Source organism: Hyperolius riggenbachi, chromosome 3 (assembly GCF_040937935.1).
Source record: "Hyperolius riggenbachi isolate aHypRig1 chromosome 3, aHypRig1.pri, whole genome shotgun sequence".
Classification (NCBI taxonomy): domain Eukaryota; kingdom Metazoa; phylum Chordata; class Amphibia; order Anura; family Hyperoliidae; genus Hyperolius; species Hyperolius riggenbachi.
In genome coordinates this window covers 77,273,603-77,292,990 of record NC_090648.1, presented here as the reverse complement: position 1 = coordinate 77,292,990, position 19,388 = coordinate 77,273,603, and the positions used below count along the sequence as shown (strand labels likewise).

Here is a 19,388-nt window from a genome sequence, read left to right as displayed (position 1 = left end):
CAGTGGCAAAAGCACTGCCTCGTTAGCGCAGTAGGTAGCGCGTCAGTCTCATAATCTGAAGGTCGTGAGTTCAATCCTCACACGGGGCACTGTCCTCATGCTTGGACAGCCTTTTGGTTAGGGCAAGTCCACCCTATAAGCGTACAAGCCTATCGCGGAGACTTTTGATCACTTTCCCACCCACTGAGATACCACTGAGAGTAGAGTCTGGACATCAGCGCTATCAGCAGCAGAGTTGCAAAAGGGGCTTGGAGCAACTGAAAATCTGACTTTGGACATTGCCTTTCTTGTCACCCGCCGAGAACTTTTGTAGATGGGGCGAAGAGAAAACAGCCAGTATTACAGAGGGAGGACCTTTTTCTGGCCAACAGCCGTTCTTCCCCTGCACTAATAGGCCCCCAAGGAGAAGGCTTTTGTTGGGCTCCGGTACGCTCACCTGGGAAGCTTGATTCTGATGAGCGCACCTTAGCCAAAAGGCAGGACGTTCCCATACCGGGAGTCGAACCCGGGCCGCCTGGGTGAAAACCAGGAATCCTGACCGCTTGACCATATGGGAGGCGTTCGGTAAGAGCTGAATGCATCTGGGGGAAAAAGGAGCTCGAGAGCCAGAGGGGGGGCATCAGCTCTGTCTAGACAGCAAACCATGAGCCAACTTACCTGGCGCGTGTGCGGCACAGTGGCAAAAGCACTGCCTCGTTAGCGCAGTAGGTAGCGCGTCAGTCTCATAATCTGAAGGTCGTGAGTTCAATCCTCACACGGGGCACTGTCCTCATGCTTGGACAGCCTTTTGGTTAGGGCAAGTCCACCCTATAAGCGTACAAGCCTATCGCGGAGACTTTTGATCACTTTCCCACCCACTGAGATACCACTGAGAGTAGAGTCTGGACATCAGCGCTATCAGCAGCAGAGTTGCAAAAGGGGCTTGGAGCAACTGAAAATCTGACTTTGGACATTGCCTTTCTTGTCACCCGCCGAGAACTTTTGTAGATGGGGCGAAGAGAAAACAGCCAGTATTACAGAGAGAGGACCTTTTTCTGGCCAACAGCCGTTCTTCCCCTGCACTAATAGGCCCCCAAGGAGAAGGCTTTTGTTGGGCTCCGGTACGCTCACCTGGGAAGCTTGATTCTGATTAGGGATGGTCGGAAATGCCAATTTCCGATTCCGCGGTAAATCCGCATTCCGCCATTGCCAAATACCGATTCCGCTTTCCGCTACCAATTTCCGCATTCCAATGCAGAATTTCCGCCGGAAATCGCGGAAATTCCGCCCGACTTTAACATCAATTTTCTCAAAAACTATAAGGTCTTTTTGAAAACTTTTTTTTGCATCCTGTTCAGGAGATTCTGCTTAATAAACCCTGAAAATTTGGTGTTTCTAGGACTTACGGGGGCTTTGCTATTAACCGCTAAAGTCGGCGGATTTTTACTGTAATGTAAATGCAGAAAATAGGCAGATGCGGATTTTCTGCATTTTACATTACAGTAAAAATCCACCGACTTTAGCGGTTAATAGCAAAGCCCCCGTAAGTCCTAGAAACACCAAATTTTCAGGGTTTATTAAGCAGAATCTCCTGAACAAGATGCAAAAAAAAAGTTTTCAAAAAGACTTCATAGTTTTTGAGAAAATCAATGTTAAAGTCGGGCGGAATTTCCGCGATTTCCGGCGGAAATCCGCCTAACGCACTTGCATTAACGATTTCCGCATTCCGATGCGGAAATGCAATTTCCGATCGGAATTTCGGAAATTGCATTTCCGTGGAATCCGAATGAGCATCCCTACTTACGGGGGCTTTGCTATTAACCGCTAAAGTCGGCGGATTTTTACTGTAATGTAAATGCAGAAAATAGGCAGATGCGGATTTTCTGCATTTTACATTACAGTAAAAATCCACCGACTTTAGCGGTTAATAGCAAAGCCCCCGTAAGTCCTAGAAACACCAAATTTTCAGGGTTTATTAAGCAGAATCTCCTGAACAAGATGCAAAAAAAAAGTTTTCAAAAAGACTTCATAGTTTTTGAGAAAATCAATGTTAAAGTCGGGCGGAATTTCCGCGATTTCCGGCGGAAATCCGCCTAACGCACTTGCATTAACGATTTCCGCATTCCGATGCGGAAATGCAATTTCCGATCGGAATTTCGGAAATTGCATTTCCGTGGAATCCGAATGAGCATCCCTAATTCTGATGAGCGCACCTTAGCCAAAAGGCAGGACGTTCCCATACCGGGAGTCGAACCCGGGCCGCCTGGGTGAAAACCAGGAATCCTGACCGCTAGACCATATGGGAGGCGTTCGGTAAGAGCTGAATGCATCTGGGGGAAAAAGGAGCTCGAGAGCCAGAGGGGGGCATCAGCTCTGTCTAGACAGCAAACCATGAGCCAACTTACCTGGCGCGTGTGCGGCACAGTGGCAAAAGCACTGCCTCGTTAGCGCAGTAGGTAGCGCGTCAGTCTCATAATCTGAAGGTCGTGAGTTCAATCCTCACACGGGGCACTGTCCTCATGCTTGGACAGCCTTTTGGTTAGGGCAAGTCCACCCTATAAGCGTACAAGCCTATCGCGGAGACTTTTGATCACTTTCCCACCCACTGAGATACCACTGAGAGTAGAGTCTGGACATCAGCGCTATCAGCAGCAGAGTTGCAAAAGGGGCTTGGAGCAACTGAAAATCTGACTTTGGACATTGCCTTTCTTGTCACCCGCCGAGAACTTTTGTAGATGGGGCGAAGAGAAAACAGCCAGTATTACAGAGGGAGGACCTTTTTCTGGCCAACAGCCGTTCTTCCCCTGCACTAATAGGCCCCCAAGGAGAAGGCTTTTGTTGGGCTCCGGTACGCTCACCTGGGAAGCTTGATTCTGATGAGCGCACCTTAGCCAAAAGGCAGGACGTTCCCATACCGGGAGTCGAACCCGGGCCGCCTGGGTGAAAACCAGGAATCCTGACCGCTTGACCATATGGGAGGCGTTCGGTAAGAGCTGAATGCATCTGGGGGAAAAAGGAGCTCGAGAGCCAGAGGGGGGGCATCAGCTCTGTCTAGACAGCAAACCATGAGCCAACTTACCTGGCGCGTGTGCGGCACAGTGGCAAAAGCACTGCCTCGTTAGCGCAGTAGGTAGCGCGTCAGTCTCATAATCTGAAGGTCGTGAGTTCAATCCTCACACGGGGCACTGTCCTCATGCTTGGACAGCCTTTTGGTTAGGGCAAGTCCACCCTATAAGCGTACAAGCCTATCGCGGAGACTTTTGATCACTTTCCCACCCACTGAGATACCACTGAGAGTAGAGTCTAGACATCAGCGCTATCAGCAGCAGAGTTGCAAAAGGGGCTTGGAGCAACTGAAAATCTGACTTTGGACATTGCCTTTCTTGTCACCCGCCGAGAACTTTTGTAGATGGGGCGAAGAGAAAACAGCCAGTATTACAGAGAGAGGACCTTTTTCTGGCCAACAGCCGTTCTTCCCCTGCACTAATAGGCCCCCAAGGAGAAGGCTTTTGTTGGGCTCCGGTACGCTCACCTGGGAAGCTTGATTCTGATTAGGGATGGTCGGAAATGCCAATTTCCGATTCCGCGGTAAATCCGCATTCCGCCATTGCCAAATACCGATTCCGCTTTCCGCTACCAATTTCCGCATTCCAATGCAGAATTTCCGCCGGAAATCGCGGAAATTCCGCCCGACTTTAACATCAATTTTCTCAAAAACTATAAGGTCTTTTTGAAAACTTTTTTTTGCATCCTGTTCAGGAGATTCTGCTTAATAAACCCTGAAAATTTGGTGTTTGTAGGACTTACGGGGGCTTTGCTATTAACCGCTAAAGTCGGCGGATTTTTACTGTAATGTAAATGCAGAAAATAGGCAGATGCGGATTTTCTGCATTTTACATTACAGTAAAAATCCACCGACTTTAGCGGTTAATAGCAAAGCCCCCGTAAGTCCTAGAAACACCAAATTTTCAGGGTTTATTAAGCAGAATCTCCTGAACAAGATGCAAAAAAAAAGTTTTCAAAAAGACTTCATAGTTTTTGAGAAAATCAATGTTAAAGTCGGGCGGAATTTCCGCGATTTCCGGCGGAAATCCGCCTAACGCACTTGCATTAACGATTTCCGCATTCCGATGCGGAAATGCAATTTCCGATCGGAATTTCGGAAATTGCATTTCCGTGGAATCCGAATGAGCATCCCTAATTCTGATGAGCGCACCTTAGCCAAAAGGCAGGACGTTCCCATACCGGGAGTCGAACCCGGGCCGCCTGGGTGAAAACCAGGAATCCTGACCGCTAGACCATATGGGAGGCGTTCGGTAAGAGCTGAATGCATCTGGGGGAAAAAGGAGCTCGAGAGCCAGAGGGGGGCATCAGCTCTGTCTAGACAGCAAACCATGAGCCAACTTACCTGGCGCGTGTGCGGCACAGTGGCAAAAGCACTGCCTCGTTAGCGCAGTAGGTAGCGCGTCAGTCTCATAATCTGAAGGTCGTGAGTTCAATCCTCACACGGGGCACTGTCCTCATGCTTGGACAGCCTTTTGGTTAGGGCAAGTCCACCCTATAAGCGTACAAGCCTATCGCGGAGACTTTTGATCACTTTCCCACCCACTGAGATACCACTGAGAGTAGAGTCTGGACATCAGCGCTATCAGCAGCAGAGTTGCAAAAGGGGCTTGGAGCAACTGAAAATCTGACTTTGGACATTGCCTTTCTTGTCACCCGCCGAGAACTTTTGTAGATGGGGCGAAGAGAAAACAGCCAGTATTACAGAGGGAGGACCTTTTTCTGGCCAACAGCCGTTCTTCCCCTGCACTAATAGGCCCCCAAGGAGAAGGCTTTTGTTGGGCTCCGGTACGCTCACCTGGGAAGCTTGATTCTGATGAGCGCACCTTAGCCAAAAGGCAGGACGTTCCCATACCGGGAGTCGAACCCGGGCCGCCTGGGTGAAAACCAGGAATCCTGACCGCTTGACCATATGGGAGGCGTTCGGTAAGAGCTGAATGCATCTGGGGGAAAAAGGAGCTCGAGAGCCAGAGGGGGGGCATCAGCTCTGTCTAGACAGCAAACCATGAGCCAACTTACCTGGCGCGTGTGCGGCACAGTGGCAAAAGCACTGCCTCGTTAGCGCAGTAGGTAGCGCGTCAGTCTCATAATCTGAAGGTCGTGAGTTCAATCCTCACACGGGGCACTGTCCTCATGCTTGGACAGCCTTTTGGTTAGGGCAAGTCCACCCTATAAGCGTACAAGCCTATCGCGGAGACTTTTGATCACTTTCCCACCCACTGAGATACCACTGAGAGTAGAGTCTAGACATCAGCGCTATCAGCAGCAGAGTTGCAAAAGGGGCTTGGAGCAACTGAAAATCTGACTTTGGACATTGCCTTTCTTGTCACCCGCCGAGAACTTTTGTAGATGGGGCGAAGAGAAAACAGCCAGTATTACAGAGAGAGGACCTTTTTCTGGCCAACAGCCGTTCTTCCCCTGCACTAATAGGCCCCCAAGGAGAAGGCTTTTGTTGGGCTCCGGTACGCTCACCTGGGAAGCTTGATTCTGATTAGGGATGGTCGGAAATGCCAATTTCCGATTCCGCGGTAAATCCGCATTCCGCCATTGCCAAATACCGATTCCGCTTTCCGCTACCAATTTCCGCATTCCAATGCAGAATTTCCGCCGGAAATCGCGGAAATTCCGCCCGACTTTAACATCAATTTTCTCAAAAACTATAAGGTCTTTTTGAAAACTTTTTTTTGCATCCTGTTCAGGAGATTCTGCTTAATAAACCCTGAAAATTTGGTGTTTGTAGGACTTACGGGGGCTTTGCTATTAACCGCTAAAGTCGGCGGATTTTTACTGTAATGTAAATGCAGAAAATAGGCAGATGCGGATTTTCTGCATTTTACATTACAGTAAAAATCCACCGACTTTAGCGGTTAATAGCAAAGCCCCCGTAAGTCCTAGAAACACCAAATTTTCAGGGTTTATTAAGCAGAATCTCCTGAACAAGATGCAAAAAAAAAGTTTTCAAAAAGACTTCATAGTTTTTGAGAAAATCAATGTTAAAGTCGGGCGGAATTTCCGCGATTTCCGGCGGAAATCCGCCTAACGCACTTGCATTAACGATTTCCGCATTCCGATGCGGAAATGCAATTTCCGATCGGAATTTCGGAAATTGCATTTCCGTGGAATCCGAATGAGCATCCCTAATTCTGATGAGCGCACCTTAGCCAAAAGGCAGGACGTTCCCATACCGGGAGTCGAACCCGGGCCGCCTGGGTGAAAACCAGGAATCCTGACCGCTAGACCATATGGGAGGCGTTCGGTAAGAGCTGAATGCATCTGGGGGAAAAAGGAGCTCGAGAGCCAGAGGGGGGCATCAGCTCTGTCTAGACAGCAAACCATGAGCCAACTTACCTGGCGCGTGTGCGGCACAGTGGCAAAAGCACTGCCTCGTTAGCGCAGTAGGTAGCGCGTCAGTCTCATAATCTGAAGGTCGTGAGTTCAATCCTCACACGGGGCACTGTCCTCATGCTTGGACAGCCTTTTGGTTAGGGCAAGTCCACCCTATAAGCGTACAAGCCTATCGCGGAGACTTTTGATCACTTTCCCACCCACTGAGATACCACTGAGAGTAGAGTCTGGACATCAGCGCTATCAGCAGCAGAGTTGCAAAAGGGGCTTGGAGCAACTGAAAATCTGACTTTGGACATTGCCTTTCTTGTCACCCGCCGAGAACTTTTGTAGATGGGGCGAAGAGAAAACAGCCAGTATTACAGAGGGAGGACCTTTTTCTGGCCAACAGCCGTTCTTCCCCTGCACTAATAGGCCCCCAAGGAGAAGGCTTTTGTTGGGCTCCGGTACGCTCACCTGGGAAGCTTGATTCTGATGAGCGCACCTTAGCCAAAAGGCAGGACGTTCCCATACCGGGAGTCGAACCCGGGCCGCCTGGGTGAAAACCAGGAATCCTGACCGCTTGACCATATGGGAGGCGTTCGGTAAGAGCTGAATGCATCTGGGGGAAAAAGGAGCTCGAGAGCCAGAGGGGGGGCATCAGCTCTGTCTAGACAGCAAACCATGAGCCAACTTACCTGGCGCGTGTGCGGCACAGTGGCAAAAGCACTGCCTCGTTAGCGCAGTAGGTAGCGCGTCAGTCTCATAATCTGAAGGTCGTGAGTTCAATCCTCACACGGGGCACTGTCCTCATGCTTGGACAGCCTTTTGGTTAGGGCAAGTCCACCCTATAAGCGTACAAGCCTATCGCGGAGACTTTTGATCACTTTCCCACCCACTGAGATACCACTGAGAGTAGAGTCTAGACATCAGCGCTATCAGCAGCAGAGTTGCAAAAGGGGCTTGGAGCAACTGAAAATCTGACTTTGGACATTGCCTTTCTTGTCACCCGCCGAGAACTTTTGTAGATGGGGCGAAGAGAAAACAGCCAGTATTACAGAGAGAGGACCTTTTTCTGGCCAACAGCCGTTCTTCCCCTGCACTAATAGGCCCCCAAGGAGAAGGCTTTTGTTGGGCTCCGGTACGCTCACCTGGGAAGCTTGATTCTGATTAGGGATGGTCGGAAATGCCAATTTCCGATTCCGCGGTAAATCCGCATTCCGCCATTGCCAAATACCGATTCCGCTTTCCGCTACCAATTTCCGCATTCCAATGCAGAATTTCCGCCGGAAATCGCGGAAATTCCGCCCGACTTTAACATCAATTTTCTCAAAAACTATAAGGTCTTTTTGAAAACTTTTTTTTGCATCCTGTTCAGGAGATTCTGCTTAATAAACCCTGAAAATTTGGTGTTTGTAGGACTTACGGGGGCTTTGCTATTAACCGCTAAAGTCGGCGGATTTTTACTGTAATGTAAATGCAGAAAATAGGCAGATGCGGATTTTCTGCATTTTACATTGCAGTAAAAATCCACCGACTTTAGCGGTTAATAGCAAAGCCCCCGTAAGTCCTAGAAACACCAAATTTTCAGGGTTTATTAAGCAGAATCTCCTGAACAAGATGCAAAAAAAAAGTTTTCAAAAAGACTTCATAGTTTTTGAGAAAATCAATGTTAAAGTCGGGCGGAATTTCCGCGATTTCCGGCGGAAATCCGCCTAACGCACTTGCATTAACGATTTCCGCATTCCGATGCGGAAATGCAATTTCCGATCGGAATTTCGGAAATTGCATTTCCGTGGAATCCGAATGAGCATCCCTAATTCTGATGAGCGCACCTTAGCCAAAAGGCAGGACGTTCCCATACCGGGAGTCGAACCCGGGCCGCCTGGGTGAAAACCAGGAATCCTGACCGCTAGACCATATGGGAGGCGTTCGGTAAGAGCTGAATGCATCTGGGGGAAAAAGGAGCTCGAGAGCCAGAGGGGGGCATCAGCTCTGTCTAGACAGCAAACCATGAGCCAACTTACCTGGCGCGTGTGCGGCACAGTGGCAAAAGCACTGCCTCGTTAGCGCAGTAGGTAGCGCGTCAGTCTCATAATCTGAAGGTCGTGAGTTCAATCCTCACACGGGGCACTGTCCTCATGCTTGGACAGCCTTTTGGTTAGGGCAAGTCCACCCTATAAGCGTACAAGCCTATCGCGGAGACTTTTGATCACTTTCCCACCCACTGAGATACCACTGAGAGTAGAGTCTGGACATCAGCGCTATCAGCAGCAGAGTTGCAAAAGGGGCTTGGAGCAACTGAAAATCTGACTTTGGACATTGCCTTTCTTGTCACCCGCCGAGAACTTTTGTAGATGGGGCGAAGAGAAAACAGCCAGTATTACAGAGAGAGGACCTTTTTCTGGCCAACAGCCGTTCTTCCCCTGCACTAATAGGCCCCCAAGGAGAAGGCTTTTGTTGGGCTCCGGTACGCTCACCTGGGAAGCTTGATTCTGATTAGGGATGGTCGGAAATGCCAATTTCCGATTCCGCTGTAAATCCGCATTCCGCCATTGCCAAATACCGATTCCGCTTTCCGCTACCAATTTCCGCATTCCAATGCGGAATTTCCGCCGGAAATCGCGGAAATTCCGCCCGAATTTAACATCAATTTCCTCAAAAACTATAAGGTCTTTTTGAAAACTTTTTTTTGCATCCTGTTCAGGAGATTCTGCTTAATAAACCCTGAAAATTTGGTGTTTCTAGGACTTACGGGGGCTTTGCTATTAACCGCTAAAGTCGGCGGATTTTTACTGTAATGTAAATGCAGAAAATAGGCAGATGCGGATTTTCTGCATTTTACATTACAGTAAAAATCCACCGACTTTAGCGGTTAATAGCAAAGCCCCCGTAAGTCCTAGAAACACCAAATTTTCAGGGTTTATTAAGCAGAATCTCCTGAACAAGATGCAAAAAAAAAGTTTTCAAAAAGACTTCATAGTTTTTGAGAAAATCAATGTTAAAGTCGGGCGGAATTTCCGCGATTTCCGGCGGAAATCCGCCTAACGCACTTGCATTAACGATTTCCGCATTCCGATGCGGAAATGCAATTTCCGATCGGAATTTCGGAAATTGCATTTCCGTGGAATCCGAATGAGCATCCCTAATTCTGATGAGCGCACCTTAGCCAAAAGGCAGAACGTTCCCATACCGGGAGTCGAACCCGGGCCACCTGGGTGAAAACCAGGAATCCTGACCGCTAGACCATATGGGAGGCGTTCGGTAAGAGCTGAATGCATCTGGGGGAAAAAGGAGCTCGAGAGCCAGAGGGGGGCATCAGCTCTGTCTAGACAGCAAACCATGAGCCAACTTACCTGGCGCGTGTGCGGCACAGTGGCAAAAGCACTGCCTCGTTAGCGCAGTAGGTAGCGCGTCAGTCTCATAATCTGAAGGTCGTGAGTTCAATCCTCACACGGGGCACTGTCCTCATGCTTGGACAGCCTTTTGGTTAGGGCAAGTCCACCCTATAAGCGTACAAGCCTATCGCGGAGACTTTTGATCACTTTCCCACCCACTGAGATACCACTGAGAGTAGAGTCTGGACATCAGCGCTATCAGCAGCAGAGTTGCAAAAGGGGCTTGGAGCAACTGAAAATCTGACTTTGGACATTGCCTTTCTTGTCACCCGCCGAGAACTTTTGTAGATGGGGCGAAGAGAAAACAGCCAGTATTACAGAGGGAGGACCTTTTTCTGGCCAACAGCCGTTCTTCCCCTGCACTAATAGGCCCCCAAGGAGAAGGCTTTTGTTGGGCTCCGGTACGCTCACCTGGGAAGCTTGATTCTGATGAGCGCACCTTAGCCAAAAGGCAGGACGTTCCCATACCGGGAGTCGAACCCGGGCCGCCTGGGTGAAAACCAGGAATCCTGACCGCTTGACCATATGGGAGGCGTTCGGTAAGAGCTGAATGCATCTGGGGGAAAAAGGAGCTCGAGAGCCAGAGGGGGGGCATCAGCTCTGTCTAGACAGCAAACCATGAGCCAACTTACCTGGCGCGTGTGCGGCACAGTGGCAAAAGCACTGCCTCGTTAGCGCAGTAGGTAGCGCGTCAGTCTCATAATCTGAAGGTCGTGAGTTCAATCCTCACACGGGGCACTGTCCTCATGCTTGGACAGCCTTTTGGTTAGGGCAAGTCCACCCTATAAGCGTACAAGCCTATCGCGGAGACTTTTGATCACTTTCCCACCCACTGAGATACCACTGAGAGTAGAGTCTAGACATCAGCGCTATCAGCAGCAGAGTTGCAAAAGGGGCTTGGAGCAACTGAAAATCTGACTTTGGACATTGCCTTTCTTGTCACCCGCCGAGAACTTTTGTAGATGGGGCGAAGAGAAAACAGCCAGTATTACAGAGAGAGGACCTTTTTCTGGCCAACAGCCGTTCTTCCCCTGCACTAATAGGCCCCCAAGGAGAAGGCTTTTGTTGGGCTCCGGTACGCTCACCTGGGAAGCTTGATTCTGATTAGGGATGGTCGGAAATGCCAATTTCCGATTCCGCGGTAAATCCGCATTCCGCCATTGCCAAATACCGATTCCGCTTTCCGCTACCAATTTCCGCATTCCAATGCAGAATTTCCGCCGGAAATCGCGGAAATTCCGCCCGACTTTAACATCAATTTTCTCAAAAACTATAAGGTCTTTTTGAAAACTTTTTTTTGCATCCTGTTCAGGAGATTCTGCTTAATAAACCCTGAAAATTTGGTGTTTGTAGGACTTACGGGGGCTTTGCTATTAACCGCTAAAGTCGGCGGATTTTTACTGTAATGTAAATGCAGAAAATAGGCAGATGCGGATTTTCTGCATTTTACATTACAGTAAAAATCCACCGACTTTAGCGGTTAATAGCAAAGCCCCCGTAAGTCCTAGAAACACCAAATTTTCAGGGTTTATTAAGCAGAATCTCCTGAACAAGATGCAAAAAAAAGTTTTCAAAAAGACTTCATAGTTTTTGAGAAAATCAATGTTAAAGTCGGGCGGAATTTCCGCGATTTCCGGCGGAAATCCGCCTAACGCACTTGCATTAACGATTTCCGCATTCCGATGCGGAAATGCAATTTCCGATCGGAATTTCGGAAATTGCATTTCCGTGGAATCCGAATGAGCATCCCTAGAGTAGAGTCTGGACATCAGCGCTATCAGCAGCAGAGTTGCAAAAGGGGCTTGGAGCAACTGAAAATCTGACTTTGGACATTGCCTTTCTTGTCACCCGCCGAGAACTTTTGTAGATGGGGCGAAGAGAAAACAGCCAGTATTACAGAGGGAGGACCTTTTTCTGGCCAACAGCCGTTCTTCCCCTGCACTAATAGGCCCCCAAGGAGAAGGCTTTTGTTGGGCTCCGGTACGCTCACCTGGGAAGCTTGATTCTGATGAGCGCACCTTAGCCAAAAGGCAGGACATTCCCATACCAGGAGTCGAACCCGGGCCGCCTGGGCGAAAACCAGGAATCCTGACCGCTTGACCATATGGGAGGCGTTCGGTAAGAGCTGAATGCATCTGGGGGAAAAAGGAGCTCGAGAGCCAGAGGGGGGCATCAGCTCTGTCTAGACAGCAAACCATGAGCCAACTTACCTGGCGCGTGTGCGGCACAGTGGCAAAAGCACTGCCTCGTTAGCGCAGTAGGTAGCGCGTCAGTCTCATAATCTGAAGGTCGTGAGTTCAATCCTCACACGGGGCACTGTCCTCATGCTTGGACAGCCTTTTGGTTAGGGCAAGTCCACCCTATAAGCGTACAAGCCTATCGCGGAGACTTTTGATCACTTTCCCACCCACTGAGATACCACTGAGAGTAGAGTCTGGACATCAGCGCTATCAGCAGCAGAGTTGCAAAAGGGGCTTGGAGCAACTGAAAATCTGACTTTGGACATTGCCTTTTTTGTCACCCGCCGAGAACTTTTGTACATGGGGCGAAGAGAAAACAGCCAGTATTACAGAGGGAGGACCTTTTTCTGGCCAACAGCCGTTCTTCCCCTGCACTAATAGGCCCCCAAGGAGAAGGCTTTTGTTGGGCTCCGGTACGCTCACCTGGGAAGCTTGATTCTGATGAGCGCACCTTAGCCAAAAGGCAGGACGTTCCCGTACCGGGAGTCGAACCCGGGCCGCCTGGGTGAAAACCAGGAATCCTGACCGCTAGACCATATGGGAGGCGTTCGGTAGGAGCTGAATGCATCTGGGGGAAAAAGGAGCTCGAGAGCCAGAGGGGGGCATCAGCTCTGTCTAGACAGCAAACCATGAGCCAACTTACCTGGCACGTGTGCGGCACAGTGGCAAAAGCACTGCCTCGTTAGCGCAGTAGGTAGCGCGTCAGTCTCATAATCTGAAGGTCGTGAGTTCAATCCTCACACGGGGCACTGTCCTCATGCTTGGACAGCCTTTTGGTTAGGGCAAGTCCACCCTATAAGCGTACAAGCCTATCGCGGAGACTTTTGATCACTTTCCCACCCACTGAGATACCACTGAGAGTAGAGTCTGGACATCAGCGCTATCAGCAGCAGAGTTGCAAAAGGGGCTTGGAGCAACTGAAAATCTGACTTTGGACATTGCCTTTCTTGTCACCCGCCGAGAACTTTTGTAGATGGGGCGAAGAGAAAACAGACAGTATTACAGAGGGAGGACCTTTTTCTGGCCAACAGCCGTTCTTCCCCTGCACTAATAGGCCCCCAAGGAGAAGGCTTTTGTTGGGCTCCGGTACGCTCACCTGGGAAGCTTGATTCTGATGAGCGCACCTTAGCCAAAAGGCAGGACATTCCCATACCAGGAGTCGAACCCGGGCCGCCTGGGCGAAAACCAGGAATCCTGACCGCTTGACCATATGGGAGGCGTTCGGTAAGAGCTGAATGCATCTGGGGGAAAAAGGAGCTCGAGAGCCAGAGGGGGGCATCAGCTCTGTCTAGACAGCAAACCATGAGCCAACTTACCTGGCGCGTGTGCGGCACAGTGGCAAAAGCACTGCCTCGTTAGCGCAGTAGGTAGCGCGTCAGTCTCATAATCTGAAGGTCGTGAGTTCAATCCTCACACGGGGCACTGTCCTCATGCTTGGACAGCCTTTTGGTTAGGGCAAGTCCACCCTATAAGCGTACAAGCCTATCGCGGAGACTTTTGATCACTTTCCCACCCACTGAGATACCACTGAGAGTAGAGTCTGGACATCAGCGCTATCAGCAGCAGAGTTGCAAAAGGGGCTTGGAGCAACTGAAAATCTGACTTTGGACATTGCCTTTTTTGTCACCCGCCGAGAACTTTTGTACATGGGGCGAAGAGAAAACAGCCAGTATTACAGAGGGAGGACCTTTTTCTGGCCAACAGCCGTTCTTCCCCTGCACTAATAGGCCCCCAAGGAGAAGGCTTTTGTTGGGCTCCGGTACGCTCACCTGGGAAGCTTGATTCTGATGAGCGCACCTTAGCCAAAAGGCAGGACGTTCCCGTACCGGGAGTCGAACCCGGGCCGCCTGGGTGAAAACCAGGAATCCTGACCGCTAGACCATATGGGAGGCGTTCGGTAGGAGCTGAATGCATCTGGGGGAAAAAGGAGCTCGAGAGCCAGAGGGGGGCATCAGCTCTGTCTAGACAGCAAACCATGAGCCAACTTACCTGGCACGTGTGCGGCACAGTGGCAAAAGCACTGCCTCGTTAGCGCAGTAGGTAGCGCGTCAGTCTCATAATCTGAAGGTCGTGAGTTCAATCCTCACACGGGGCACTGTCCTCATGCTTGGACAGCCTTTTGGTTAGGGCAAGTCCACCCTATAAGCGTACAAGCCTATCGCGGAGACTTTTGATCACTTTCCCACCCACTGAGATACCACTGAGAGTAGAGTCTGGACATCAGCGCTATCAGCAGCAGAGTTGCAAAAGGGGCTTGGAGCAACTGAAAATCTGACTTTGGACATTGCCTTTCTTGTCACCCGCCGAGAACTTTTGTAGATGGGGCGAAGAGAAAACAGACAGTATTACAGAGGGAGGACCTTTTTCTGGCCAACAGCCGTTCTTCCCCTGCACTAATAGGCCCCCAAGGAGAAGGCTTTTGTTGGGCTCCGGTACGCTCACCTGGGAAGCTTGATTCTGATGAGCGCACCTTAGCCAAAAGGCAGGACGTTCCCATACCGGGAGTCGAACCCGGGCCGCCTGGGTGAAAACCAGGAATCCTGACCGCTAGACCATATGGGAGGCGTTCGGTAAGAGCTGAATGCATCTGGGGGAAAAAGGAGCTCGAGAGCCAGAGGGGGGCATCAGCTCTGTCTAGACAGCAAACCATGAGCCAACTTACCTGGCGCGTGTGCGGCACAGTGGCAAAAGCACTGCCTCGTTAGCGCAGTAGGTAGCGCGTCAGTCTCATAATCTGAAGGTCGTGAGTTCAATCCTCACACGGGGCACTGTCCTCATGCTTGGACAGCCTTTTGGTTAGGGCAAGTCCACCCTATAAGCGTACAAGCCTATCGCGGAGACTTTTGATCACTTTCCCACCCACTGAGATACCACTGAGAGTAGAGTCTGGACATCAGCGCTATCAGCAGCAGAGTTGCAAAAGGGGCTTGGAGCAACTGAAAATCTGACTTTGGACATTGCCTTTCTTGTCACCCGCCGAGAACTTTTGTAGATGGGGCGAAGAGAAAACAGCCAGTATTACAGAGGGAGGACCTTTTTCTGGCCAACAGCCGTTCTTCCCCTGCACTAATAGGCCCCCAAGGAGAAGGCTTTTGTTGGGCTCCGGTACGCTCACCTGGGAAGCTTGATTCTGATGAGCGCACCTTAGCCAAAAGGCAGGACGTTCCCGTACCGGGAGTCGAACCCGGGGCCGCCTGGGTGAAAACCAGGAATCCTGACCGCTAGACCATATGGGAGGCGTTCGGTAGGAGCTGAATGCATCTGGGGGAAAAAGGAGCTCGAGAGCCAGAGGGGGGGGCATCAGCTCTGTCTAGACAGCAAACCATGAGCCAACTTACCTGGCACGTGTGCGGCACAGTGGCAAAAGCACTGCCTCGTTAGCGCAGTAGGTAGCGTCGTCAGTCTCATAATCTGAAGGTCGTGAGTTCAATCCTCACACGGGGCACTGTCCTCATGCTTGGACAGCCTTTTGGTTAGGGCAAGTCCACCCTATAAGCGTACAAGCCTATCGCGGAGACTTTTGATCACTTTCCCACCCACTGAGATACCACTGAGAGTAGAGTCTGGACATCAGCGCTATCAGCAGCAGAGTTGCAAAAGGGGCTTGGAGCAACTGAAAATCTGACTTTGGACATTGCCTTTCTTGTCACCCGCCGAGAACTTTTGTAGATGGGGCGAAGAGAAAACAGACAGTATTACAGAGGGAGGACCTTTTTCTGGCCAACAGCCGTTCTTCCCCTGCACTAATAGGCCCCCAAGGAGAAGGCTTTTGTTGGGCTCCGGTACGCTCACCTGGGAAGCTTGATTCTGATGAGCGCACCTTAGCCAAAAGGCAGGACGTTCCCATACCGGGAGTCGAACCCGGCCGCCTGGGTGAAAACCAGGAATCCTGACCGCTAGACCATATGGGAGGCGTTCGGTAAGAGCTGAATGCATCTGGGGGAAAAGAGAGCTCGAGAGCCAGAGGGGGGCATCAGCTCTGTCTAGACAGCAAACCATGAGCCAACTTACCTGGCGCGTGTGCGGCACAGTGGCAAAAGCACTGCCTCGTTAGTGCAGTAGGTAGCGCGTCAGTCTCATAATCTGAAGGTCGTGAGTTCAATCCTCACACGGGGCACTGTCCTCATGCTTGGACAGCCTTTTGGTTAGGGCAAGTCCACCCTATAAGCGTACAAGCCTAACGCGGAGACTTTTGATCACTTTCCCACCCACTGAGAATACCACTGAGAGTAGAGTCTGGACATCAGCGCTATCAGCAGCAGAGTTGCAAAAGGGCTTGGAGCAACTGAAAATCTGACTTTGGACATTGCCTTTCTTGTCACCCGCCGAGAACTTTTGTAGATGGGGCGAAGAGAAAACAGCCAGTATTACAGAGGGAGGACCTTTTTCTGGCCAACAGCCGTTCTTCCCCTGCACTAATAGGCCCCCAAGGAGAAGGCTTTTGTTGGGCTCCGTAACGCTCACCTGAAGCTTGATTCTGATGAGCGCACCTTAGCCAAAAGGCAGGACGTTCCCATACCGGGAGTCGAACCCGGGCCGCCTGGGTGAAAACCAGGAATCCTGACCACTTGACCATATGGGAGGCGTTCGGTAAGAGGCTGAATGCATCTGGGGGAAAAAGGAGCTCGAGAGCCAGAGGGGGGGCATCAGCTCTGTCTAGACAGCAAACCATGAGCCAACTTACCTGGCGCGTGTGCGGCACAGTGGCAAAAGCACTGCCTCGTTAGCGCAGTAGGTAGCGTGTCAGTCTCATAATCTGAAGGTCGTGAGTTCAATCCTCACACGGGGCACTGTCCTCATGCTTGGACAGCCTTTTGGTTAGGGCAAGTCCACCCTATAAGCGTACAAGCCTATCGCGGAGACTTTTGATCACTTTCCCACCCACTGAGATACCACTGAGAGTAGAGTCTGGACATCAGCGCTATCAGCAGCAGAGTTGCAAAAGGGGCTTGGAGCAACTGAAAATCTGACTTTGGACATTGCCTTTCTTGTCACCCGCCGAGAACTTTTGTAGATGGGGCGAAGAGAAAACAGCCAGTATTACAGAGAGAGGACCTTTTTCTGGCCAACGAGCCGTTCTTCCCCTGCACTAATAGGCCCCCAGAGGGAGAAGGCTTTTGTTGGGCTCCGGTACGCTCACCTGGGAAGCTTGATTCTGATTAGGGATGGTCGGAAATGCCAATTTCCGATTCCGCGGTAAATCCGCATTCCGCCATTGCCAAATACCGATTCCGCTTTCCGCTACCAATTTCCGCATTCCAATGCGGAATTTCCGCCGGAAATCGCGGAAATTCCGCCCGACTTTAACATCAATTTTCTCAAAAACTATAAGGTCTTTTTGAAAACTTTTTTTTGCATCCTGTTCAGGAGATTCTGCTTAATAAACCCTGAAAATTTGGTGTTTCTAGGACTTACGGGGGCTTTGCTATTAACCGCTAAAGTCGGCGTATTTTACTGTAATGTAAATGCAGAAAATAGGCAGATGCGGATTTTCTGCATTTTACATTACAGTAAAAAATCCAACCGATTTTAGCGGTTAATAGCAAAGCCCCCGTAAGTCCTAGAAACACCAAATTTTCAGGTTATTAAGCAGAATCTCCTGAACAAGATGCAAAAAAAAAGTTTTCAAAAAGACTTCATAGTTTTGAGAAAATCAATGTTAAAGTCGGGCGGAATTTCCGCGATTTCCGGCGGAAATCCGCCTAACGCACTTGCATTAACGATTTCCGCATTCCGATGCGGAAATGCAATTTCCGATCGGAATTTCGGAAATTGCATTCCGTGGAATCCGAATGAGCATCCCTAATTCTGATGAGCGCACCTTAGCCAAAAGGCAGGACGTTCCCATACCGGGAGTCGAACCCGGGCCACCTGGGTGAAAACCAGGAATCCTGACCGCTAGACCATATGGGAGGCGTTGGGTAAGAGGTGAATGCATCTGGGGGAAAAAGGAGCTCGAGAGCCAGAGGGGGGCATCAGCTCTGTCTAGACAGCAAACCATGAGCCAACTTACCTGGCGCGTGTGCGGCACAGTGGCAAAAGCACTGCCTCGTTAGCGCAGTAGGTAGCGTGTCAGTCTCATAATCTGAAGGTCGTGAGTTCAATCCTCACACGGGGCACTGTCCTCATGCTTGGACAGTCTTTTGGTTAGGGTAAGTCCACCCTATAAGCGTACAAGCCTATCGCGGAGACTTTTGATCACTTTCCCACCCACTGAGATACCACTGAGAGTAGAGTCTGGACATCAGCGCTATCAGCAGCAGAGTTGCAAAAGGGGCTTGGAGCAACTGAAAATCTGACTTTGGACATTGCCTTTCTTGTCACCCGCCGAGAACTTTTGTAGATGGGGCGAAGAGAAAACAGCCAGTATTACAGAGAGAGGACCTTTTTCTGGCCAACAGCCGTTCTTCCCCTGCACTAATAGGCCCCCAAGGAGAAGGCTTTTGTTGGGCTCCGGTACGCTCACCTGGGAAGCTTGATTCTGATGAGCGCACCTTAGCCAAAAGGCAGGACATTCCCGTACCGGGAGTCGAACCCGGGCCACCTGGGTGAAAACCAGGAATCCTGACCGCTAGACCATATGGGAGGCGTTGGGTAAGAGGTGAATGCATCTGGGGAAAAAGGAGCTCGAGAGCCAGAGGGGGGCATCAGCTCTGTCTAGACAGCAAACCATGAGCCAACTTACCTGGCGCATGTGCGGCACAGTGGCAAAAGCACTGCCTCGTTAGCGCAGTAGGTAGCGCGTCAGTCTTATAATCTGAAGGTCGTGAGTTCAATCCTCACACGGGGCACTGTCCTCATGCTTGGACAGCCTTTTGGTTAGGGCAAGTCCACCCTATAAGCGTACAAGCCTATCGCAGAGACTTTTGATCACTTTCCCACCCACTGAGATACCACTGAGAGTAGAGTCTGGACATCAGCGCTATCAGCAGCAGAGTTGCAAAAGGGGCTTGGAGCAACTGAAAATCTGACTTTGGACATTGCCTTTCTTGTCACCCGCCGAGAACTTTTGTAGATGGGGCGAAGAGAAAACAGCCAGTATTACAGAGGGAGGACCTTTTTCTGGCCAACAGCCGTTCTTCCCCTGCACTAATAGGCCCCCAAGGAGAAGGCTTTTGTTGGGCTCCGGTACGCTCACCTGGGAAGCTTGATTCTGATGAGCGCACCTTAGCCAAAAGGAAGGACGTTCCCGTACCGGGAGTCGAACCCGGGCCGCCTGGGTGAAAACCAGGAATCCTGACCGCTAGACCATATGGGAGGCGTTCGGTAAGAGCTGAATGCATCTGGGGGAAAAAGGAGCTCGAGAGCCAGAGGGGGGCATCAGCTCTGTCTAGACAGCAAACCATGAGCCAACTTACCTGGCGCGTGTGCGGCACAGTGGCAA

The 19,388-nt window shown here is 50.5% G+C and overlaps 42 non-coding genes across 42 annotated transcripts; 21 read left to right on the top strand and 21 right to left on the bottom strand.

Moving 5' to 3' along the window:
- The first annotated feature begins 16 nt into the window (after positions 1–16).
- TRNAM-CAU (transfer RNA methionine (anticodon CAU)) lies at positions 17–89 on the top strand. Its single transcript has one exon. It is a non-coding gene; the product is annotated as a tRNA-Met (tRNA).
- A 395-nt stretch (positions 90–484) lies between these two features.
- On the bottom strand, positions 485–556 carry TRNAE-UUC (transfer RNA glutamic acid (anticodon UUC)). Its single transcript has one exon. It is a non-coding gene; the product is annotated as a tRNA-Glu (tRNA).
- A 134-nt stretch (positions 557–690) lies between these two features.
- TRNAM-CAU (transfer RNA methionine (anticodon CAU)) lies at positions 691–763 on the top strand. The gene has a single exon. It is a non-coding gene; the product is annotated as a tRNA-Met (tRNA).
- Positions 764–2,212: 1,449 nt separating this feature from the next.
- Positions 2,213–2,284, bottom strand: TRNAE-UUC (transfer RNA glutamic acid (anticodon UUC)). Its single transcript has one exon. It is a non-coding gene; the product is annotated as a tRNA-Glu (tRNA).
- A 133-nt stretch (positions 2,285–2,417) lies between these two features.
- On the top strand, positions 2,418–2,490 carry TRNAM-CAU (transfer RNA methionine (anticodon CAU)). The gene has a single exon. It is a non-coding gene; the product is annotated as a tRNA-Met (tRNA).
- Positions 2,491–2,885: 395 nt separating this feature from the next.
- TRNAE-UUC (transfer RNA glutamic acid (anticodon UUC)) lies at positions 2,886–2,957 on the bottom strand. Its single transcript has one exon. It is a non-coding gene; the product is annotated as a tRNA-Glu (tRNA).
- Positions 2,958–3,091: 134 nt separating this feature from the next.
- TRNAM-CAU (transfer RNA methionine (anticodon CAU)) lies at positions 3,092–3,164 on the top strand. Its single transcript has one exon. It is a non-coding gene; the product is annotated as a tRNA-Met (tRNA).
- Positions 3,165–4,215: 1,051 nt separating this feature from the next.
- On the bottom strand, positions 4,216–4,287 carry TRNAE-UUC (transfer RNA glutamic acid (anticodon UUC)). The gene has a single exon. It is a non-coding gene; the product is annotated as a tRNA-Glu (tRNA).
- A 133-nt stretch (positions 4,288–4,420) lies between these two features.
- TRNAM-CAU (transfer RNA methionine (anticodon CAU)) lies at positions 4,421–4,493 on the top strand. Its single transcript has one exon. It is a non-coding gene; the product is annotated as a tRNA-Met (tRNA).
- A 395-nt stretch (positions 4,494–4,888) lies between these two features.
- On the bottom strand, positions 4,889–4,960 carry TRNAE-UUC (transfer RNA glutamic acid (anticodon UUC)). Its single transcript has one exon. It is a non-coding gene; the product is annotated as a tRNA-Glu (tRNA).
- Positions 4,961–5,094: 134 nt separating this feature from the next.
- Positions 5,095–5,167, top strand: TRNAM-CAU (transfer RNA methionine (anticodon CAU)). Its single transcript has one exon. It is a non-coding gene; the product is annotated as a tRNA-Met (tRNA).
- A 1,051-nt stretch (positions 5,168–6,218) lies between these two features.
- TRNAE-UUC (transfer RNA glutamic acid (anticodon UUC)) lies at positions 6,219–6,290 on the bottom strand. The gene has a single exon. It is a non-coding gene; the product is annotated as a tRNA-Glu (tRNA).
- Positions 6,291–6,423: 133 nt separating this feature from the next.
- On the top strand, positions 6,424–6,496 carry TRNAM-CAU (transfer RNA methionine (anticodon CAU)). Its single transcript has one exon. It is a non-coding gene; the product is annotated as a tRNA-Met (tRNA).
- Positions 6,497–6,891: 395 nt separating this feature from the next.
- Positions 6,892–6,963, bottom strand: TRNAE-UUC (transfer RNA glutamic acid (anticodon UUC)). Its single transcript has one exon. It is a non-coding gene; the product is annotated as a tRNA-Glu (tRNA).
- Positions 6,964–7,097: 134 nt separating this feature from the next.
- TRNAM-CAU (transfer RNA methionine (anticodon CAU)) lies at positions 7,098–7,170 on the top strand. The gene has a single exon. It is a non-coding gene; the product is annotated as a tRNA-Met (tRNA).
- Positions 7,171–8,221: 1,051 nt separating this feature from the next.
- Positions 8,222–8,293, bottom strand: TRNAE-UUC (transfer RNA glutamic acid (anticodon UUC)). The gene has a single exon. It is a non-coding gene; the product is annotated as a tRNA-Glu (tRNA).
- A 133-nt stretch (positions 8,294–8,426) lies between these two features.
- Positions 8,427–8,499, top strand: TRNAM-CAU (transfer RNA methionine (anticodon CAU)). The gene has a single exon. It is a non-coding gene; the product is annotated as a tRNA-Met (tRNA).
- Positions 8,500–9,550: 1,051 nt separating this feature from the next.
- TRNAE-UUC (transfer RNA glutamic acid (anticodon UUC)) lies at positions 9,551–9,622 on the bottom strand. The gene has a single exon. It is a non-coding gene; the product is annotated as a tRNA-Glu (tRNA).
- A 133-nt stretch (positions 9,623–9,755) lies between these two features.
- Positions 9,756–9,828, top strand: TRNAM-CAU (transfer RNA methionine (anticodon CAU)). Its single transcript has one exon. It is a non-coding gene; the product is annotated as a tRNA-Met (tRNA).
- Positions 9,829–10,223: 395 nt separating this feature from the next.
- TRNAE-UUC (transfer RNA glutamic acid (anticodon UUC)) lies at positions 10,224–10,295 on the bottom strand. The gene has a single exon. It is a non-coding gene; the product is annotated as a tRNA-Glu (tRNA).
- A 134-nt stretch (positions 10,296–10,429) lies between these two features.
- Positions 10,430–10,502, top strand: TRNAM-CAU (transfer RNA methionine (anticodon CAU)). Its single transcript has one exon. It is a non-coding gene; the product is annotated as a tRNA-Met (tRNA).
- A 1,300-nt stretch (positions 10,503–11,802) lies between these two features.
- On the bottom strand, positions 11,803–11,874 carry TRNAE-UUC (transfer RNA glutamic acid (anticodon UUC)). Its single transcript has one exon. It is a non-coding gene; the product is annotated as a tRNA-Glu (tRNA).
- A 133-nt stretch (positions 11,875–12,007) lies between these two features.
- TRNAM-CAU (transfer RNA methionine (anticodon CAU)) lies at positions 12,008–12,080 on the top strand. Its single transcript has one exon. It is a non-coding gene; the product is annotated as a tRNA-Met (tRNA).
- A 395-nt stretch (positions 12,081–12,475) lies between these two features.
- TRNAE-UUC (transfer RNA glutamic acid (anticodon UUC)) lies at positions 12,476–12,547 on the bottom strand. Its single transcript has one exon. It is a non-coding gene; the product is annotated as a tRNA-Glu (tRNA).
- Positions 12,548–12,680: 133 nt separating this feature from the next.
- On the top strand, positions 12,681–12,753 carry TRNAM-CAU (transfer RNA methionine (anticodon CAU)). The gene has a single exon. It is a non-coding gene; the product is annotated as a tRNA-Met (tRNA).
- Positions 12,754–13,148: 395 nt separating this feature from the next.
- On the bottom strand, positions 13,149–13,220 carry TRNAE-UUC (transfer RNA glutamic acid (anticodon UUC)). The gene has a single exon. It is a non-coding gene; the product is annotated as a tRNA-Glu (tRNA).
- Positions 13,221–13,353: 133 nt separating this feature from the next.
- On the top strand, positions 13,354–13,426 carry TRNAM-CAU (transfer RNA methionine (anticodon CAU)). The gene has a single exon. It is a non-coding gene; the product is annotated as a tRNA-Met (tRNA).
- Positions 13,427–13,821: 395 nt separating this feature from the next.
- On the bottom strand, positions 13,822–13,893 carry TRNAE-UUC (transfer RNA glutamic acid (anticodon UUC)). The gene has a single exon. It is a non-coding gene; the product is annotated as a tRNA-Glu (tRNA).
- Positions 13,894–14,026: 133 nt separating this feature from the next.
- Positions 14,027–14,099, top strand: TRNAM-CAU (transfer RNA methionine (anticodon CAU)). Its single transcript has one exon. It is a non-coding gene; the product is annotated as a tRNA-Met (tRNA).
- A 395-nt stretch (positions 14,100–14,494) lies between these two features.
- TRNAE-UUC (transfer RNA glutamic acid (anticodon UUC)) lies at positions 14,495–14,566 on the bottom strand. Its single transcript has one exon. It is a non-coding gene; the product is annotated as a tRNA-Glu (tRNA).
- A 133-nt stretch (positions 14,567–14,699) lies between these two features.
- On the top strand, positions 14,700–14,772 carry TRNAM-CAU (transfer RNA methionine (anticodon CAU)). Its single transcript has one exon. It is a non-coding gene; the product is annotated as a tRNA-Met (tRNA).
- A 395-nt stretch (positions 14,773–15,167) lies between these two features.
- TRNAE-UUC (transfer RNA glutamic acid (anticodon UUC)) lies at positions 15,168–15,240 on the bottom strand. The gene has a single exon. It is a non-coding gene; the product is annotated as a tRNA-Glu (tRNA).
- Positions 15,241–15,375: 135 nt separating this feature from the next.
- On the top strand, positions 15,376–15,449 carry TRNAM-CAU (transfer RNA methionine (anticodon CAU)). Its single transcript has one exon. It is a non-coding gene; the product is annotated as a tRNA-Met (tRNA).
- Positions 15,450–15,844: 395 nt separating this feature from the next.
- On the bottom strand, positions 15,845–15,915 carry TRNAE-UUC (transfer RNA glutamic acid (anticodon UUC)). Its single transcript has one exon. It is a non-coding gene; the product is annotated as a tRNA-Glu (tRNA).
- Positions 15,916–16,048: 133 nt separating this feature from the next.
- On the top strand, positions 16,049–16,121 carry TRNAM-CAU (transfer RNA methionine (anticodon CAU)). The gene has a single exon. It is a non-coding gene; the product is annotated as a tRNA-Met (tRNA).
- A 393-nt stretch (positions 16,122–16,514) lies between these two features.
- Positions 16,515–16,586, bottom strand: TRNAE-UUC (transfer RNA glutamic acid (anticodon UUC)). Its single transcript has one exon. It is a non-coding gene; the product is annotated as a tRNA-Glu (tRNA).
- A 135-nt stretch (positions 16,587–16,721) lies between these two features.
- Positions 16,722–16,794, top strand: TRNAM-CAU (transfer RNA methionine (anticodon CAU)). The gene has a single exon. It is a non-coding gene; the product is annotated as a tRNA-Met (tRNA).
- Positions 16,795–17,845: 1,051 nt separating this feature from the next.
- Positions 17,846–17,917, bottom strand: TRNAE-UUC (transfer RNA glutamic acid (anticodon UUC)). Its single transcript has one exon. It is a non-coding gene; the product is annotated as a tRNA-Glu (tRNA).
- Positions 17,918–18,050: 133 nt separating this feature from the next.
- Positions 18,051–18,123, top strand: TRNAM-CAU (transfer RNA methionine (anticodon CAU)). Its single transcript has one exon. It is a non-coding gene; the product is annotated as a tRNA-Met (tRNA).
- Positions 18,124–18,518: 395 nt separating this feature from the next.
- Positions 18,519–18,590, bottom strand: TRNAE-UUC (transfer RNA glutamic acid (anticodon UUC)). The gene has a single exon. It is a non-coding gene; the product is annotated as a tRNA-Glu (tRNA).
- Positions 18,591–18,722: 132 nt separating this feature from the next.
- TRNAI-UAU (transfer RNA isoleucine (anticodon UAU)) lies at positions 18,723–18,795 on the top strand. Its single transcript has one exon. It is a non-coding gene; the product is annotated as a tRNA-Ile (tRNA).
- A 395-nt stretch (positions 18,796–19,190) lies between these two features.
- On the bottom strand, positions 19,191–19,262 carry TRNAE-UUC (transfer RNA glutamic acid (anticodon UUC)). The gene has a single exon. It is a non-coding gene; the product is annotated as a tRNA-Glu (tRNA).
- Positions 19,263–19,388: the final 126 nt, after the last annotated feature.